Raw genomic sequence first — 6,387 nt, forward strand, 5'->3', positions numbered from 1 at the left:
TTCAACTTTTCACAATGAAAAACAATGCTGCACTGAACATTCTTATAAAGTAAAATGCTCACATAAATATAAAAATGGAAAAATTCTGTACCATTGCTGGAAAACAGAAGGAATCCATCAATAGGCAAGAAACCGGGGACGTTCTGAAAGGTGTGGTATGGACAGGAGAAGATCACGGGAAATTCTATTCTGTTCTTCCACACATGAATGAAAAACACAGTTAAAGCATTAAGAGGTGAGGTAAGTGGATGGGATCCTTGAGCAGAACCACCCCAAATTCTCACACCTGGTGTGGTAAGCTCCTGGACCTGTGGGGCAGTGGTGGGGAAGGGGACAGTACAACAATTGGAGAACTACCCTACTACACAGACCACCAAGTGGCAGGCTGGAGTGCTCATTTGCCTACTTTATTCCTCTAGCATAGATAATGTGCTAAGGAGAGAAAAGAAAGTGCTGTAACAGGTTCAGAAAGGACACTGATGACAATTTGGGAAGGGAGAAGTCCTCACGCTAACTTTATGCTTCCATCACAGAGAGAGAAACTGCTGGGCACAGCACTGTCCACAGGAATCCCCTCCATTTTAATTTACAACCAACTAGATCATCAATCTAGCAAAAAAACCCTACAAAAATGTAAAACTCCACTTTTCATGTCAGAAATAAAACTATTTGTACAGAAACCCATCCCACCTAGCAGAACTTAGTAGAAACCACTCTGTTAGGATGTGAAAACAGAACAGCTTCCTTGACATTTGAAAAGAGTTGGTAGTCCCAAAGAAAGAGGCTAGTCCAAGGAATTAGGGCAGATTTCTCCCAATGAAGGATATTTACTCAATGGAACTGGAGAAAACATTAGAAAAATTCTATTTTGTATTCTCCAAGAGTTTTGAGAGAACATTTCATAGGTGAAGACAAAGAAATATGAAATCAGGCAAGATTGCTTTCAGATGAAAAACACAATTACAGAATGAAAAAAATACCATGGAGGCAGTGAACAGTGGACAGATTGCTGCAGAAAACCTAATCTGTAAAGTAGAAGAATTCAGAATATTATTCCAGAACCTAGAAAAAAAGAGTTGGAAATAAACATGATATGCAAAGATATAAAGGCCACGAATTCTTAAATACGTAGGATTGAAGTTCTTGGAAGAGAAAAAGGAACAAATGAAGGGGAAGCAATAGAGAAATAATAGGAAAAAACCCTCTGAGCTTAGGCTAATTAAGTTTTAGCTAGTTAAATCTTCTCCTGATTGGGGTAAAAAATACAGGATGTTCATTCATGCTGCTGAAAGGAATACATAGTGTAGCCAGTCTTTTTCTTTTGACATTTGCCAAATAGCAAAGAGGAAATCAGCATTTTTCCCTTGGGCAAAGAGACAGGAAGCTGAAAATATCAGCTGGCACTCCAAAGGACAATTATAGTGATTCCTTGGATGAGGTGTAAGGAGGAAGATAAAGAAAGATCTGAGAGTAGGACGAAAGCCTGAATGGAAGCTTGCTGGTTTCCCGCCAAAGGTAAATGTGACTGAGGATGACCCTTCACCTGAGACAGACTGAATTGTAGGCTCCACCTAAGAAGTAAACAGTCCCACAGATGCCTTCTTGGCCAAACCAAACCAACAAACTAACAGATGTCACAGAATTTCTCACTATATATCTATAAATAATAATATATAGATATAGATGTATACATAGACATATATATACATATATATGCTAATCACAGGTGATGAACCACTTTCTCCCACATAAATGCTTAATTGATGTCACATGCCTTTGTGGGTTATATACTATTTGTCATGTAATAATGTCTAAATTCCAATTAAATTTAATTTAACACATATCAACTGTATACTTACTATATGCAAAACACATGTATGAATTCTGTGTTTCATATTCTTTTTCCATGTGGAAATCAGTGACAGGCTGATGCCAGGAGAATAGAGTCTCATCAAATGTCAGTGTGGAATCAGATCATCTGGCTGTAATATATAAGGGTAGCACATTTGTTCTCATTCCAATGAAAGATATTTCAATGGTTACTCTTGATCCTCCCTCATGAAAATGATGAAAAAGCATTTCTAATGTTCAATTTGAAAGGATAATTACACAGGAAATCAAAGATACACTTCAGATGTCCATTTAAAGTCTCTTCACTTTAAGAACAGGATAAGATTTGCTTGACTCCCCTTTTCTATACCCTGTCGAAGTTCAAGATTTTCCCAAAAGTGGGGTTGGAAGGAAGTAGGGGTGTCTCAAATTCTCATGGTGCCGAAAGGTTCCAAGCCCCTGCTCTATTTGACCAGTTGATGGGTTGTCTCACTTTCCTAGAGAGACCGTTGCTACTGACATGCAATGACAACACACAAGGAATTTAGCCTCTTCTTTCCAAAAGGAGAAAAAAGAAAGACCTAGTCACACAAAACTTCCTGCAGCATCTTTCTTCCAAAAGAAGGATGTGGAAAGGGGCTTGACTTCCCAGGTCTGGGCTCTTCTTAAGAACTCAGGGATCACCTTAGGTCACTTCTGCCCTGTGGAAAAGGGAGTGAGAAGGCCAGAGGATGAGAGAGCTGGGAGTCTACCCTTAACCCAACTCCCGCTGCTCAGAAGTGGGACTGGGTACCCAGCCAGAAGAGCAATTGGGTTTCCTTGATTTCCATAAAAAAACTGCTTAATTTCAAAAGTAATTTTCATGTCTATTTTAACACTTGGCATCTAACATATCTGAAGATCTGGGGCACCTCAGTTTCTTCTTATGAAGATTTTCTCCCCATGATAAGTGACTGAGAACTTGAGCTTTGAGGTTTTACAGAAAATTCTCCTGGCCTTTCATTAGACCTAGAGCCCATGAATGGTAATTTGTTGGGCAGAGATGGACACCTTCGTTTTATTTATTTAGATTTTTTAATTGTCCCTTGGGTCCATTCAAAATTACTCTTCTCACTCCCACTCCTCCCAATGTGCGGCCACTTGCAATGTCTAAATATTAGTTGTGCTGACAGTGTTGAAAAGGATTTCAAACCAGTATGCATGCTCTATCATGTGCCCAAGCTGATGGAAACTCCATAGCTACTCAGTACCATTCCTCCCAAGACCTGTTCAGCTGGTATCTGCAGGTGCAGCTGGGATTACACTTGAGTCAATTTTGGCCACCCCTGATGCTTCCCTAACATCTGTGTCACACCCTTATTCGCTGACTCCAGATGGCTTGGTTCCACTTCAATTTCGGATAAATCATTCAGTTTCCTCACTATATTTGGAGCTCTATCATTAATCCACATCCACTGAGAACCTGAAAGACTGCAGAGCCCTGACTAGGCTACTTTTTCTGGAGGCTGGACCTGAACTCCAACCAGACAACCAGCACTGTCCTCAGCTCTCTCTCTACTCATCTGAAAGCCCCCAAGGGCACTCAAACATTCTGCCCCAGCCTCTGAGGGCCTGTTTGCTTGGGTGGCACTAACAATTTCAAAGACTAAACATCTCAGGCATTCCATCAACTCACAGCAATTCTCAGACCACGTGTCATAGTCATTATTGAAAGACAGCCAACCCAGTGATCCAATAATAGTCCCCAAAACTAAGCTCAACTTTATATAATGGTTTCTCCTAGAGATGGGAAAATAATTTCCCCAGGAGTACATCTAAATGATAAAACCTACTCTCCAGACTGGCTGCAAAGGATTCTGACTCTGTATGGTATCCCCTCAATAAACCAGACTGACAAGCCATAGTCAGTTCCTCTCCCAAACCTCTGCCCCTAGTATACTCTTCGCACCTTACTTCCACAAATGCAATCAATTTATTAACTGGACTGAAACTGATAAGACACAAATAGGAAATGGCTTTATTTTTCTCCAATCACTGTTCTCTTCTCTGCTCTGAAGGATCTCCTTGCTCCACCACTGGAAGCACAGATTCCATAGTTTTGGTCACATAAAGTTATAAAAAAAAAAAATTCCCATGGCTCACTTTCAGGGATTCGAAAGTCCAGCCCAGTGCAAACTACAACTTCAATCTCACATCCAGTACAAATCTTCTCCCCTCTCCTGTGCTCATCCTGCTCTCCAAGATCAGGCCTGACCTCTGGCTCGGGTTCCTGCAGTTGAGCGGAGGAAGCAGCTTGTGTACTTGCTTTTTCTCTATTCTTTTCCATTTTCTTCCCCCAGGATCAGGGTGGGGGAGGTGGTTGAAAGGAAAGGGGAGAAAGCCTATTTGCTTAGCTTGTGGGAATTTTAGTTTTCTCTTAGTTGTAAATGTCCTTTGTGGCTGGTGACCAAATGTTAGCTCCTCTGTGGGGACACACAGGCTCTTAAGAAAATGGGCAGCAGGGACTTCAGCACTACATGGTTTCCTAAAATATGGGCAAAGCACACTCTGGCTAAAACTTTGTTAACGCTCTCAGTTCTTCCTCCTGAAAGTATATCCCAGGTCCCATTTCCTTAGAAGACCACCATCTTAGGAGCAAAGTGGCTCAAGCCTTACTACCTTCTATGGCATCTATTAGTTTGGGGAGAAACCTCCACATCCTTGCCATGCCAAGTGGTAAAATTGTAGGCTGCTTCACTAGTGCTCTCTCTTCCTGCCCTGCCATTCCAGGTAGGGCCAAACGACTTTCTCTATTCTTCAGGCCAGAGCCAAACACAAGAGTCTATGTTCACCTCTTCCCCCAACACAAGAGCTACATGTAAGTTCCCTAAGAACTCTTATCATGTTCCACTCTGGTGTCAGCATGAGGAGGGTTAATGCTTTTTTGTAGCTCAGCCAGCATCCAGCTGGGAAACCCTGTACAAGCCTCCCGATTGCAGACAGCCTCAACTGCTCTAAGTGGGTGTCTCAGAGTTCCACCCCCTGGGCTGGGCATGGGAAGGGGAAGTGAAAAGCCACAGGCCTACCTCTCCTTGCTATGAATTCCCCTATGAAAACGGATGCACCTAATTCAATGAATTCAGAAATTTCTAGTTTCTCTCTACAGGCTGGTAGCAGTGATGAGGCTCGCAGAACCAATTTAGCCAGATTTTGCTAAGTCTCATGGAGATGTGTCCAGCAATTACTCTTTGGAAGGTGAATGTATTTATCACCCATGGTCCTCAGATTCAGGGTATTAACCAAAACAACAGTTCTACGGCCTTATAGAAAAGGCCCATTCAACATCCTGTTGCAATAGGAAGAAAGAGAATAAGCATACATAGTGAGGATATATCTTATGTGCATTTAACTTAAACTGTAAACACTTGAGACAGGGAAAGGGAAGTGGGGAATGGAGGGAGGAAGGAGGAAAGGAAAAGGGAGAGGGAATGAAAAAAAGAGCAGAAAAGAACAATTAAAATGATGAGGGTGAACCTCCATATCATTTATAAGTAAATTTTGCAAGCCTATGTTCCCAGAGTGAGCAAGAGATGGTACACATGACTTGAATATTCTCTCAGAATCCCAGTGCTGTGCCTTCTGAAACATAAGCAGCTCTCTGTGCAGAGTGTGATTCCAGTGTCGAAAGATATCTTTTTTTCATTCAGTATATAGCTACTGTGACGGTTACTTTTATGTGTTAACTTGACTGGGCCACAGGTGTCCAAACATTTGGTGAAACTTTATTCTGGGTATGTTTGTGAGAGTGTCTCAGATGAGATTAACATTTGAATCAGTAGACTGAGTAAAGCAGATTGTCCTCCCTAATGTGGGTGGGCCTCATCCAATCAGTTAAAGGCCTGAATAGAACAAAAAGGCTGACTTTCCCACAAGTAAGAGGGAATTCCTCCTGCCTGCCTGCCTTGAGATGGGACATCAGCCTTTTCCTGCCTTCAGACCTGAACTAAAAATAAGCTCTTTCTGGGTCTCAAGCCTGCTGGTATTCAGACCAGAACTTAAGATCTCAGCTATCCCGCTTCTCAGGCAGGAACTATACCATCAGCTTTCCTGGGTCTTCAGCTTACTGACTGCAGATCTTGGGATTTATCAGCTTCCATAACCACGTGAGCCAATTCCTTAGAGTAAATCCTCCCATATATATATATATATATATATATATATATATACACATACATATATATATATGTATATATAATATATATACATACTCAAATACTTTCTATACACATTCTCTCTCTACACACACACACGTATCCTATTGGTTCTGTTTCTCTGGAGAACCCTGAATAATACCGCCCCTAAAGGCAAGCCAATTCATTCATCTAATGACCAATTGAAGAAACAATCCACTTCAACTCTGGAGGAAAAACTGGCCATGCTGAACTTAGGGATGTTCTGAACTGTACTTTTGGGGGCAATTTAAGGAATTTCCAAGGTTAATTTGATTTTAGGCTTATTTGCTACCTTTCCTCAAATGGTTAAGTTTATTAATGTGTAAAGTTTTGGAACATACTAATG

The sequence above is a fragment of the Diceros bicornis genome, chromosome X (genome assembly GCF_020826845.1).
Source record: "Diceros bicornis minor isolate mBicDic1 chromosome X, mDicBic1.mat.cur, whole genome shotgun sequence".
NCBI classification, from domain to species: domain Eukaryota; kingdom Metazoa; phylum Chordata; class Mammalia; order Perissodactyla; family Rhinocerotidae; genus Diceros; species Diceros bicornis.